The 14,852-nt window shown below is 35.5% G+C and overlaps 1 protein-coding gene across 1 annotated transcript in view; it reads left to right on the top strand.

Annotated features, from left to right (window-relative positions):
• Positions 1 to 2,826: 2,826 nt before the first annotated feature.
• The window catches only part of LOC114339592 (unconventional myosin IC), a 132,487-nt gene continuing 120,461 nt past the window's right edge, over positions 2,827 to 14,852 (top strand). The window contains exon 1 of the mRNA XM_050658315.1: positions 2,827 to 3,128. The gene's annotated coding sequence lies outside the window, so the exon portion shown is untranslated. The remainder of the gene's footprint in view (positions 3,129 to 14,852) is intronic.

The raw sequence follows: 14,852 nt of genomic DNA, 5'->3' as shown, positions 1-14,852 counted from the left end.
ATAATAACCATTTTTATTTCTTTAATAATGATGATAAATCTCATTAATGGTAATGTTTCTGTTTCTGTTTAATTTTACATGTGGGGTTATTGGTCTCCTAAGATTATACGGTTCAAATTGAATAATGTAGATATTTTTAATCCATACATATGTAGTTTATACAGTGCAATGTCTAGCAATGTAATATATTTGTTATTTAAATGTTGCAAATGAAACAAAAGGAAAAAGGCAAAAAAAATTAAAAACAAAAGAAAAATAAAGAAAAACATTTATAAGAAATCATTAACTTTCTATATTTTCTTCTTCTTCTTCCTTCTTGTAGGTAGGCTTTAAAGACTGTTTCTTCTTCAATATTAGCCTCCTAAATTGTTTAAATTATCGCACCATCTTTTTCTTGGTCTGCCAATACTTCTTCGTCCATTTGGTGACGTATATCGTGCTATTCGTACTATCCTATCCTCTGCCATTCTACTAATGTGTTCATTCCACTCCTGTTTCCGTTTTGTCACCCATCCATTTATGTCTTCTACATTGCATGATCTTCTTATGTTTTCGCTTTTCTCCCTATCCAACAGACTTTTCCCTGATATTCGTCGAAGTATTTTCATCTCTGTTGTTTCTAGTAGTCGTCTCGTTTTAGATGTGTAAGGTCTTGTCTCCGTCGTGTATGTCAATATAGGTCTAACTTCTGCTTTATAGATTCTTGCTTTTGTGTCTTGTCTTAGGGGTTTGTTCTTCCAGATTGTGTCATTAAGAGATCCCGCCGCTTTACTTACTTTTAAGCTTTGTTGTCGTACTTCCTTTTCAGCATCTCCGTAACTGGTTATATCTATTCCCAGATATCTAAACCTTGCTTCCAGCTTTATTATTTTCCCATCAATTTCGATTTTACATCGTAGTGGGTATTTAGATGTTGTCATACATTTGGTTTTTTCTGCTGGCTGATATCTGATATTATCATATTGTATTTTTTAGCTGTTGTAATGAATACAGTTGAGTCCGCGAATCTTTACCCGTGCGTCATCATTTAAAGCATATGAAATAAGTCGATCATAAGTCGGAAATTGAAATTTACTAAACGCAACAGCAAGTGACAGTAAGTGACCTTTTGACAACAAAACTACTAGACAGTATAGGACACGTTCTGATAAACTCACTGCAATACGTGAAATTTGGGAAAAATGGGTAGAAAATGTACCAAAATTTTTTACCTCTGATGATAATGTTACTGTCGACGGGCAACTAGTTGCCTTTAGAGGCCGCTATCCCTTCAAGTACATTCCAAGCAAGCCAGCGAAATATGGCACAAAAATTTGGGTTTTATGTACTTATGAACAGTAAAACTTCTTATGCTCTAAAATTACAGATCTATATCTATACAGTAAAGCAGGTGCCGAGCCAGAACGAAATAATGGAATGCGTGTGGTGTGTGACTTAAGTAGTAGATTTGAAAGGCAACAATATTACTTGTGATAACTTTTTTACATCATAAAATTTAGGAAAATTTCTTCTAAAAAAAAAGTACAATGTCGAGGACTATAAGAAAAATAAACCGGAGCTTCCAGCAAAAATCGCGAATAAAGAAGTTTATAGTTCGTCTTTTTGCTTTACGTAAGATACCATTGTTGTTGACAATATTCCTCAAAATAATAAAATGTTGTTCTTATGGGTACTCTGCATGATGAATCAATGTATCATGCATCACAGCATCACTTTCATCAAATGAAAAAAGCCACAAATTATTTGAGATTACAATTCCAATAAGGGAGCAGTGGATACTCTAGATTAGCTTGTTGGTACATATAAGTGTAAAAAGAGGACAAATGACTGGCCAATGAATATTTTTTATAATCTGCTGGACATTTCTGCGTACAACGCGTTCGTTTTATGGACATCAATAAATCTCCAGTGGAATACCAATAAACTGGCAAAACGGTGAATTTTTCTTGAGGAATTGGGAAAAAGACTGGTGGAACCAGTCAGAGTTTTCAGAAAAAATATACCAATAACTAAAGGCTCATAAGAACTGGTAAAAAGGACACGAGCAGTAACGAGTAGACAAGATAGAAATGCTAGTGAACCATCTATGGGCAATCTAACTCCGCCTACTAAACGAGCACGCTGTAAACTTGCTCTAAAAATAATATCATGACTAATTTTGATGTTGTATAATATATCATAAACATATTTGTAAAACCCATTCGTTTTCGTTGTATTACTGTCCCAGCTGTAAACTGAATTAAATTTTTGTAGATATTTTGTTACTAGGCTTTTTTGGTAATGAAAGAAAAAAATACCTTTTAGTTTTGTTAATAATGTTTAATCTACATTAACAACATAATTTTTGTTTAATTAACCATAATTTTTTGTTAGTAAAGTTTTATTTATCACCATTAGCTTATTTTATTTCTATTAAGGAGCATAAACCATAGTTGGGTCATATTGACCCGAACAGTAGATTTGTGTAGTTGACTCGAACGGGACAGCAGGGTTAAATGTACTTCTCGTTATTTTTGACATTTCTGACCGGCATTCTCTGTATTTTTGACATTTCAACAAATTTTCTTGTATACTAAATACTACTCTTCACGGTAAATAGAATATTATTTATTCAAAACAATTAAAGAAAAAATTGCGTCTCTTTATAAAAATATCCCTAGACTTCTCCGATGTGTTTAGATGTAGATCTGTTTCAAGAAAGTTCACTTTGTCAGGTCAGTTCGCCGCCACTGCTTCCAAAAGTTGTTCTTCGAGGGCATCGCAGCCGACGACGACTCACCACACCAGACATGGAAGTAACCCACGAAGATGCTCGCTAAACCTGCGGGTCGCGCCGTCTGTTCGCCGATGAGTTTTTTAGTTGCGGTGACATTTAGATAGATACACGTGTATGCACACGAAAATACCAAGCGGCACGCGCCCCGGCTTTTACTATTTTTTTTCTTGTTTTACTCGTTTTTCCGTAATATTTTCGTATGTAGGTGGAACGAGGAACTGACATTCACGGGGTCTACTGAGAGGACGATTGTGATGAAGAACTTTGAAGTGAGTCACCGCGCTTATAGTGTTTGTCACATTTTATTATTGGATTAATACTTGGACCTTTTGCTGCCGCTTTTTCTAAACAGGTTAGTATACAGAAATAAGTTTCCTTTTTTGAACGCATAAATATTATAACACTGTATAATAGAATACGGAAATGTTTTTATACTATGTATATTCAACATAATAACGTTTGTTTTACATTTTACCCTAGTCTATTATAAAATCCACAAGGAAAAGAAAAAATTGTTCTGTAGCTGGCTGTGTACCATCAATCACAAAAATAGTCCATTCTTTCACGGTTTTTGCTCTAAATTTTAAAAAACCGCTTGGGTTGACATGGAATTTGGCATACGTATAGCTTACATGTCAAAGAAAAAAAGTGATATTGTGCGATATTGTGCTTTTGCCCTGGGGGGTGAGTTTCACCCCCTCTTGGGGGTGAAAAAATATATGTCCAAAATAAGTCCGGAAATGGGTAAACTGACTAATTTTAAGTAACTTTTGTTCTATAGAGCTTTTTCGCCAAGTCAACACTTTTCGAGGTATTTGCGAGTGAATATGTTAATTTTTCAACAAAATAACCACATTTTTAGACGTTTTTTCGCAAATAACCCAAAAAGTAAGTATTTTGTCGAAAAAAACGTTCTGAGCAAAAATATAGCCTATAAAAAAGTAAAAAAATGGTGTATGCGTTAGGTCTCTGGATCTCGTAGAACCAGAGTTATAGCCAATGAAAAATAGATTCATATTCACCAAATTTCAAATAGAATATTTCGACGTGAAATATCCAAAAAATTAAGCACTTTTTGGGGAAAACCTATTATAACTTTTTTTGAAGTGTTTAAAAAAAGCTTTATTTCTGTTTTTACAAAAAGTTTCTAGCGTTAAATTTAAGCAAGTTAAGCTTAAAGTAAAGTTGGTCCCTTTTGTTTTTGCAAAAAAAATCGGGAAGACCACCCCCTAATTAGCAACTTAAATGAAATTAATCGTTACCGCTCCACAAATTATTTTACTTATGTTGTGTTTATATGATCTGTAAGTTTCATCGATTCAAAGTGCTTATTTTTGAAAAAATTTGGTTTCAAAGTAAAATTTTTAAAAATTTAAATTTTGAAAAATATGCTTTTTTTTCAAAATAACTTAAAAATTGTTAGAGATACCAAAAATCTCGAAACACAAAAAAAGTCAGATTTGCTTTTCTGAATATCATGTATTTTTTTGTTTTTCTGTTAGACAAAAATTGATTAAGATTTGGTGTTCTAAATTTGCATACATTCGTGATCAGTGACTCGTTCATCCCCTTTTAACTACAGCCCTTTCAATAATAAGGACTTTAAACCGATGAAACTTACAGATCATATAAACAATATATACACAAGTCAAGAAACTTGTGAAGTCGTAACGATTAAGTTCATTTAAGATACTAATTAGGGGGTGATTTTCTCGATTTTTTTACCAAAACCAAAAGGGACTAACTTTATTTTGAGCGTAACTTGTTTAATTTTGATGCTAGAATTTTTTTTTATAAAACAAAAATGAAGCTTTTTTAAACACTTTAAATAAGTTGAAATAAGTTTTTCCCGAAATGTGCTTCATTTTTGGTTATTTCACGTTAAAGTATTCCATTTGGAATTTGACGAATATGAACCTATTTTTCATTGGCTATAACTCTGCTTCTACTAGGTGTAGAGACGTGATATATACACCATTTTTTTAAATTTTTTACAGGCTATATTTTTGCTAACAATGTTTTTCGACAAAATACTTACTATTTGAGTTATTTGCGAAAAACCGTCTAAAAGCGTGGTTATTTTGTTGAAAAAATGAACATATTCACTGCCAAATAACTCGGAAAGTATTGACTTGGTGAAAAAACTCTATAGAACAAAAGTTACTTAAAATGAGCCAGTTTATCCATTTCCTGACTTTCTTTGGATGAATATTTTTTCACCCCCAAGAGGGGGTGAAAACCACTCTTAGGGCAAAAGCACATATCGGCACAATATCACTTTTCTCTTTGACTTGTTAGCTATGTGTATGCCAAATTTCATGTCAATCCAAGCGGTTCTTTAAAATTTAGAGGTTTTGCAATATTTTACCGCTGAAGAGGAGGGTAAACTAGCTCGCGTCCGCAGAAGAATTCTGCACGTGCCCTCTGGTTAACACTAAATGAGCTAGAACGAACAGGCGGCCAAACTATCTAACGATCTCCTGGCCAATACACAACTGCAAACATGAACGCCCAACCAAGAAATGGTTCTTATGAGAACCAAGCGACTAGAACTCTGGGACCCATTGTCCGGATTTGTCAGATAAATATTGAAGGCATTAGTCGATCCAAAAGCGAAATGCTGTCAAACATACTACTTTCTAACGACATCGACCTGGTAGTCATACAGGAAACCCATGCTGCGAACGAACAACAACTCGCAAGTAGAGGCAAAATTCCAGGCTATGATCTTCTGGGAGCAACCTACCACCATGCTTATGGTACCGCCAACTACGTAAAAAACTCCGTAGAAAACGCTCACCTCATATCTGCCACCATGCAAGATAATATACATTTGACCGTTACCAAAATAGGTGAAATGGAAGTGACAAATGTTTATAAACCCCCAAGTATTACATGGCCAAGCCACGTCATAGACATAAGGCCCCATCCCGCCATCTATTTAGGTGATTTTAACAGCCATCATCAAGAATGGAAATACAGAAATAACGATGAAAACGGGGAGACACTGCTAGACTGGGCAGAGAGTAACCACCTGCATCACGTCTTCGACGCCAAAGATCGGGGCACTTTTAAATCGGCGGCATGGAAACAAGAGTACAATCCAGATTTATGTTTTGTGAGCAAAAACTAGAAAAGCTACCCCTTACCAACCAAGAGAAGAGTACTTCATGACTTTCCGCATAGCCAGCACAGGCCGATCATTATTGATATTGGTATCCAAATCCCACTAGTCACAACCATTCCACGACCACGCTGGAACTTTAACAAAGGTAACTGGCCCACCTTTACCAACGAACTCGATAAAATCCTACGATGGATTCCACCAACATACAAAAATTATGAAAGGTTTAGAGAGGCAATAATTGCTACAGCAAAGAAACACATTCCCAGGGGCCATCGTAAGCAATACATACCAGGATGGAGTGAGGAAAGCCAAAACCTCTACGAAGAATATCTTGAAACCGGTGAAAGTGACATTGCGGACGAACTTCTCCTGAGCCTTGATGTAGCAAGAAGGAAGAAATGGACAAATAAAGTCGAATCGTTAGATTTCAAAAAGTCTAGCCGTAAAGCGTGGTCGCTCCTAAGAAAACTCGGAAGTGACAAACTGGCAACACGACAAATCCACGACTTCAACCCTAATAAAACTGCATCACATATAGTTGCCACCTCCAGAGGAGCATGTGATAAAAAGTTTACCACTACTATAAAAAGGGAGCTTAAACATCTAAAAGCTGCCTGTCCATCAGATACAGAGTACTCCGCACCGTTCACTCCAGAAGAAGTCTCAAACGCCATCAAAGACATTAAACCTAACAAAGCTCCTGGTACAGATGGTATACCTCCCGAATTCCTGATTCATTGTGGAAAATTTGCAAAAACCTGGTTGTCTAAATTCTATACAGATATACTCAAAACAGGTAACCTACCAAACATCTTTAAACAAACAAAAATCATAGCCATTCTAAAATCTGGAAAACCAACAGACAACCCAGCGAGTTACCGCCCCATCGCTTTACTCAGTTCAGTTTACAAGCTCCTCGAAAGACTGGTCCTGAACAGAATCGGCCCAAAGCTACTTCAAAAAATACCAATTGGACAAGCAGGATTCAGGCCTCAACGAAGCACCACTGACCAAGTGCTCTCTATAACTACCTACATAGAGGCAGGTTACCAAAGAAAACTGAAGACGTCTGTGGCATTCATCGATTTATCGGCTGCATATGACACGGTTTGGAAAGATGGCCTCATCTATAAGCTCCTGAAAATAATCCCCTGCAAAGGAACCGCCCGACTCATAAATACTATGCTGAGCAGTAAAAACTTTCGTGTAACCATGGGAACTACAGTGAGCAAACAGAGAACGCTTAACAGCGGCCTCCCCCAGGGCTCCGTACTTGCACCGCTGCTATTTAGTATGTATATAGCTGATATGCCCCCTACCAGATCTAAAAAATTTGGATATGCAGACGACTGGGCACTTGCAACTCAAAACTCCTTAATACAAAACTCCGAGGCAATCCTAACGGAAGATCTGGAACGCCTGGTTAAGTACTTTAAACAATGGAGACTTAAACCTAACCCCAAAAAAAACCGAGGTTAGCTGTTTTCACCTGAACAACAATATGGCCCACACAAAACTTAAAGTGTACATTGATAACCAACTGCTCACGCACAACTATAATCCCAAGTACCTCGGCGTCACCCTGGACAGAACACTCTCCTTTAAGAAACATCTTGAGAACACCGCAGCAAAGCTGAGAACCGGTAACAACATCATACAGAAGCTTTGCGGGACTACATGGGGCTCAACAGCAAGTACACTTCGGTGTTCAGCCCTTGGACTCGTATACTCCGCAGCTGAATACTGCTCCCCTGTTTGGCTGAACAGCGTTCACACAAAAATTATAGATACTCAGCTCAATGTCGACGCCGACGCCGACGCTAACTCACATCGATTGCGCTCCAGAAAACCTCCGACTAGAGATGCAATAAACTTGAGTTCCAACAATTTCCAAATGAACTCCCAGTTGAAGAACATGCAGAGCGACAGACCGAACCTAATAATGAGAAACACACCATGCATCACAGAAACTCCACCAGGTTTTGACCTCCCCCGAAAATCATGGTCAACTCTTAACAGGATAAGAACGGGTCATGGAGTCTGCGCAGATTCCCTTTATAAATGGAAAATGAGAACCTCTGCTGAGTGCGACTGCGGCGCCGAGAAACAGACCATCCAGCATATGATTGCCGAATGCCCTCGGAGAAAGTATGATGGAGATCCTCTGAACTTCGCCTCTGCAACACCAGCGTCGATTGAATATATTAATACATTCGATGTTAGACTATAACATATGTGTGATAATGTTGTGTATCAAATTGCCATACGCTAAATAAAATAAAAACCGCTAAAGAACGGACTAAAATTTAATGAAAAAGTCTTTGTAAAGGGTATAAAATTTATTAAAATCACTTTAAGGGCTATATCACAGAACGTTTTCGATATTTAAAAATATCATCATCAGTGTTTAGAGCTGGTTGATCTCAAGCTGAGCCACCAAAGAGATACCAGGGTATGAATCCTTTAAATGGTATAAAAATTTGTTATATTTGACGGTTACTACAGTTGCCTTCTAACAGTCTTCATATAACAGTCTTTATTAATGTTATCCATCCTATGTTATTTTAAGCAAATATGCTAATATAACCAATTTTTATACCATTTAAAGGGTTCATACCCTGTTATTTCATTAGTGGCTCAGCTTGTGATCAACCATTTCTAAACACTGATGATGATATTTTTAAATATCGAAAACGTTCTGTGATTTAGCCCTTAAAATGATTTTAATAAAAAAAATGTACCTATACCTTTTACAAAGGAGTTTTCATTAAAAATTTTTTTATTGATGGTATACGGCCAGTTACAAATACTAAAAAAAACTATTTAATATGATAGAAAAGCAACTCTTATTATTGGTACTGAGGATATTGTTTGTTGGAGACGTAGATACCCCAAACCCATTGTTAGGGTGATACAGTGAATACAATGGACATCCGAAGTCTTGACGTCACAAAATTGGGAGGAGCTTACATTTGGCTCCAAACAATTTTGTTTATAATGTTAAACACTCATAAGGAATTTTTAATTTATTGTTTACGTGGTTTGTGTGACAAAATAAGACTTTTCATTTAGGTATTTAGTAAAAGAAACGTGCCAATTAAGAGATTTTTATTCGTTTTGGCCCAGGTGAGTTAATTCAATGTAATGATTAGAACGTAAACAGTGTTGAGGTTATGTTTATTTTCAATCACTAAGGAATAAAAACCACCTGAGCAAAAACGAATAAAAATCTCTTAATTAACACGTTTCTTTAACGAAATACGTAAATGAAGTCTTATTTTGCCACACAAAGCACATAAATGAAAAATTCCTTATGACCATTTAACGTTACAATCAAAATTGTTTGGAGCCAATATATTATTTTATTTTATTTATTAAGCTCAACAGGCCGTGAAGGCCTAGGGCTGAAAGATTTAATTTTTCCTTACAATTACTATTACATATTTATATATAATGCTATATCCTATACTACTATAATATATACAATATTACATTTGTTTGTATAAAACACTTAGGGTCGATTTCTCATACCTGCGTTAATCTATGGTTCAGTTGAACCAGGTTCACCCGTGATCTGTGGTTTTGTTTGAAATGCATTTCTCATTGCGCGTTCATGTCAGCGCTCGTTCTACAGTTTTCGAGAAATGCCAATAGATGGCAAAAGGTAAAAAACTGTCGCCATTTTGAACTACCATTTTTATGCTGTTTTTGAATAAAGTTAAATTTAAGTATTTATAGTCAAATAGTCATTTTAATAATTATAAATAAATATTATAAAAACAAAAATAATGTTATCGTTTATAGTTGGGCTTAATATAATAAAATAGGATATATTTATATTATGACAGCGGTTCGTGTTAATACAACGCATGCGTAGTCCATGGAATCATCTGAATTGAGTTCTGAAATCTTTGAACGGCCGAATCCCACCGTTCAAGGATCGTTCAAGTTTAAACTGCCATCGGTTGATCGTGAATTGAGAAAGACGATTTCGACTTTAAACTGACGTTTACTAGAAGTTCAGGTTAAACTGGAGTTGAACTCGATATGAGAAATTGGCCCTTAATACTACACTTAACATTATAGTCTTTCCATACATTTCTTCACCACTTCCTTCCATTGTTTTCTGTCCACAGCTTTTTCTTTCCAGTTTACAATATTACTTTGTTTTAAGTCTTCATATACGCTGTCCTTCCATCTCCTTCTTGGTCTTCCTATTCTTCTTTTTTGTATTGGCTTACGTAATAGAACCATTTTTGGCATTCTCGCCTTTCCCATTCTTTCTATGTGTCCTAAGTATCGGATTCTCTGTGCTTTGATTGCCGTCGTTATTTTTGGTTCATTATATAGTTCTTCAAGTTCCTTATTATTTCTTCTTCCCCATTGACCGTCTGTTTTCACGCCTCCATATATTGCTCGTTGTATTTTCCTCTCCCATCTTTCTAAAAGGTCTATTTCTGATTTTTTAAGCACCCATGTTTCACATGCATATGTAGCTGTAGGTCTGATAACTGTTTTGTAGATTCTTATTTTTGTTTTTCTTGACACATCTTTGGATTTCATTAATGGACGCAATGCTCCATACTTTTTGTTTGCTTTTGCTATTCTTGCTTTTATTTCCCCTTCCCCATGTCCCTTTTCATCTACTTTTACACCCAGGTATGTAAATTCTGAAACTCTTTTAAATGCGCATACATTTTCTCCTTCTATCTTCAATGTGAAATTGTCTTCATTTTCTTTATCTGTTTCTCCCATTATCATGTATTTTGTCTTTTCCTTATTTATGAGAAGACCAAAAGGTTTGGCTTGTTTTATTATATTGCTCATTAATTTTGTTAGCTCTTTCTTACTTGTCGATAATAATGTTAGATCATCTGCGAATGCAATACATTGGTGGCCATTTTTAAAAATCGTTTCCTGTGTGCTTATTTTACTTTTCCTGATTATTCCTTCCAGTATTACATTAAAAAGAGTCGTTGATAGTGGGTCTCCTTGTCTTAATCCTTCCTTTGTTTCAAAATTATTTGATTTATGTCCCTTCCATGCTATTTCGTTTGTGGAGTTATCCATAGTCATCTTTACCATCCTGACGATTTTACTTGGTATGCCCATTTCTTTCATTAGTGCGTACATCTGTTGCCGCTTTACCGTATCATAGGCCTGTTTAAAGTCGACGAACAGGACGTATACTGCTATTTTATGTTCGTAGCACGTAGTTTGGATTTCTTTTAACGCAAATATTTGGTCTGTCGTCGACCTATTACTTCTGAATCCTGCCTGATATTCGCCCAATATCTTTTCCGTGTATTGATTCAGCTTTTTTCTTAAGATGTTTGTCAATATTTTGTACACGACTTCTAGCAACGCGATACCTCTATAATTTTCACATCTCATTTTATCACCTTTTTTATGTATGGGGCATATCCTTGCCCTGGTCCATTCTCCTGGCATTCTTTCTGTTTCCCATATACTTTTTATCAGGCTATGTATCTCCTTGTGTAGTCTTTTTCCTCCTGCCTTTATCATTTCCGCCGATATTTCCGTTATTCCTGGGCTTTTATTGTTTTTTAGCCCTCTTATTTCATTTTCTATTTCTTCCCTCGTAGGTGTTTCTATTACTATATGGTCATCTTCAATTTCCTGGATTGTTCCCCTTTCTTCTTCGTTTTTGTTTAAAAGTTGTGTAAAATAAGTTTGCCAATTTCTCATTATTTCCCCGGGTTCATTTATTAATATTCCTTCCTCATTTTTCATATATGGGTTATGTTTCTGATATCCCCTTTCCATTTTTCTTGTTTCCTGGTAAAAGGATCTTATTTCCTTTTTTTGGAATTTTTCCTCTATCACTTTGAGTTTTTCTTCGTTGTATTTTCTTTTTTTATTTCTGCATGTTCTCTTCATAATTCTCTTCAATTCTCTATATTCTTGTGTGCTAATGTCACTATTATTTCTTAAGTTTTTTATTCTTATTTTTCTAATTTCTTCTGCTATTTTTTGACATTCCTCATCATACCATTCTTTTGCTTTTTGTTTTCTATTACCTTTAATTAATATTTCTTTACTGGTGTTTAAAACTGCTTCTTTTATGCTTTCCCACTTTTCTTCCGGGTCTAGTGTTTCTGGTTCTTCGTTTAGTCTGCTGGTTATTTGTTGTTCGTACTTCTTCTGTGTCATATTATCTTTTAGTATTGCTGTGTTGAATTGTTTTTTGATTTCTTTGTCCCTTTGATTGTCTTTCTTTATATTAGCATTTATTCTATAGGCTGCTCTTACCAAAAAGTGATCTGAGTCACATTCCGCTCCTCTCATACTTTTTATATTTATTATATTATGGGCGTGCTTCTTCTCTATTAATATGTGGTCTATTTGATTTATTGTCCTTTTGTCAGGGGAAATCCACGTTCCTTTATGTATATCTTTTCTGCGTTGGTATGTGCTTTTTATTACCATTTGTCTTTCTGTGGCAAAACCTATAATTCGTTGACCATTATCATTTGATACATCGTGTTTACTGTATTTTCCTGTTATATTTTCATATATATCCTCTTTTCCCACTTTAGCATTGCAGTCTCCCATTACTATTTTGATATCAAATGCTGGTAATCTGTCATATTCTCTCTCTAGTTGCTCATAGTATGCATCTTTGTCTTCTTCGGTGGCGTCTTCTATTGGTGCATGTACATTTATTATGCTTATGTTTCGTTGATTCCCTTTTAACCTGATTGTGCACATTCTATCTGATATCGGCTTGAAATTCATCACTCTGGTTTTCCATCTTTTCTGTATGATAAAGCCTGTTCCTAGCAATCTGTTATTCCCCCCACTTTTAAAAAATACTATATCATCTATTTCTACTATTTCTGTGTCTAATTGTTTTGTTTCTTGTAAAGCTAATATATCTATTTCATATCTTTTTGTTTCTCTAATTAATTCTTTAAGTTTTCCCGTTTCATAAGTGCCTCTTACGTTCCATGTTCCCAAATTAGTTTTCATTTTCTTGTTTTTAATCCCAATCGTCTCCTTGTCCATTGCCGTTGTTGCTACCGTTTCATTTACGTCGTTTAGTTTTTTTGGTTTCTGTTTTGGTTTTCTATTTTTAAGAGTTGTTGCTGATGTTTATTCCATGTCCATACCTCCTCATTTATTTTTATTTTTTGAAATCCTACCTTGACGTTTTTTCCTTCCAATTTAGCCTCTTTTGCCTTCGTTCTGATTTTACCCTGTATCATCCGTTCATTTTTGTCCATGTCGTCATTAATATATATTTCTTTTCCCTTTATGTCTCTCAATTTGCCTTTATTTTTCATAATTTCTTCTTTGTCCGTTGCATTTTCGAGCTCAATCAAGCAGGATTTACTTCCAATTTTTCTTGCGCTTTTTATTTCTGTCTCAACTTTTAGTGCATTGCATAAAAAATCTTGGACGTTATCTTTTGTTATGTTTTGATCGTAGGTATCCATATCTACTCCCTGCAGTATTATATTATTTCGTCTTTTGTCCTTTTCCATTCTGTCTATTTTATTTTCCAATTCTTCCACTTTTTGTTGGGTTTCTCTGTTTTCCTGTTTCAGCTTTTCATTTTCTTGTCTGAGTTCCTTCATTTCCGCTCTGTACTCTTTTTGCTCTTCTCTTAGTTCCCTTATTTCCATTGTGATAATATTTAGGCTCTCCAATATTTTTTCTAGTTGCCTATCATTCCCAGGCGACCGATGTACTTTTTTACTTCTGCTATCGTCTGCCTCATCTTCCGATTCATCTCCTCTTTTTCTTGTCTTTTCGTCCACACTATACTCGTTCTCAGCCATTTTGTACGTAGCGTTAACTGGGCACACCCGTTTCAACCACGAGGAGGTATGCCCAATTATCCACGCACCAAAATTGCTTTTGTTTTTCGGCAGGTGTTTCTATTTTTTTTAAATCCGGCAACACCGCTTGAAATTTGACCAGCGTTCGCCAGTGTTTATAAGCTTATCTGTTAGCTGTTAACCTCACTTTTATTTGTCCGTTTAGTATTTTATACTATTTTTTACCGTTTTTACTTATATTATTCTTGCATTAGGTAGGGCACAGTTTATACCTTACCTTTTTCACTCACTCAGCATTAAATGTTCGCTGCACCACGCGAAAATCGGGTAAAATGCAGGCGAAAATTAAAACACTTTGTTTTCTATCTAATGCCACGTTGCCACCCTGGAGCCAATATAAGCTCCTCCCAATTTTGTGACATTTGTGACGTCAGACTTAGGCTGTCCATTATTTGACAGGACTCAAGCATTTAATCGTCACGACAAGTTTTCTTGGAAGGACTACCTATCTAAAGTATTAAAGGTTCTTTTCGGTAATGGACAATTCCTCTCTTGCCCTCAATCTTGCCTTATAGAATCAACTGTAAAAGTCGCTATTTACTATTACGCTTAATCAGTGTGTCTGAAGTAAGTCAATTTTCTGTTCTTTAGAGTGTTAATAATTTCTTAAAATGGTGTATTTTTCGCCTTAAATTATTAATTAATAAAAAGTCCAGTAAGTAAAGTAAACTTTCATTAAACTCCATCACAAAATCCCGGGATTTAAATAAAACCCATGAACTTCCTTGTGAAGAATTGAAGGATTTCTACTAAATATCTACTTAATTGGTTCTGCAAAAAATACAGATTTTAACTTGAAACCTGGTATATCCTAGTTTAATATTATTTCCTGGTTTTTTGACTGTTCTGCTTCTTGTCCTGTCTGGCTACGCAGTTTTTTTTACTATGTGGATTCTCCTTCTGTCTCCTTCTAGAAGTGATTGTCACAGGTTTAGGTTCCTGGGTACCTTTCTTTTCATCTAATTACATAAAACTTGCATGATAAGTTTCCAGTTCGACCTTCATCCATCAGAGCTGGCTTGAAGCCAAATATTGCACAGCGGTCCATCCTGAGTCCCATATTGTGTTCATGAAGACGATCCAT

The sequence above is a fragment of the Diabrotica virgifera genome, chromosome 8, assembly GCF_917563875.1.
Source record: "Diabrotica virgifera virgifera chromosome 8, PGI_DIABVI_V3a".
NCBI classification, from domain to species: domain Eukaryota; kingdom Metazoa; phylum Arthropoda; class Insecta; order Coleoptera; family Chrysomelidae; genus Diabrotica; species Diabrotica virgifera.
The sequence above is the reverse complement of the archived record's forward strand: the minus strand, read 5'-3'. Positions and strand labels throughout refer to the sequence as shown.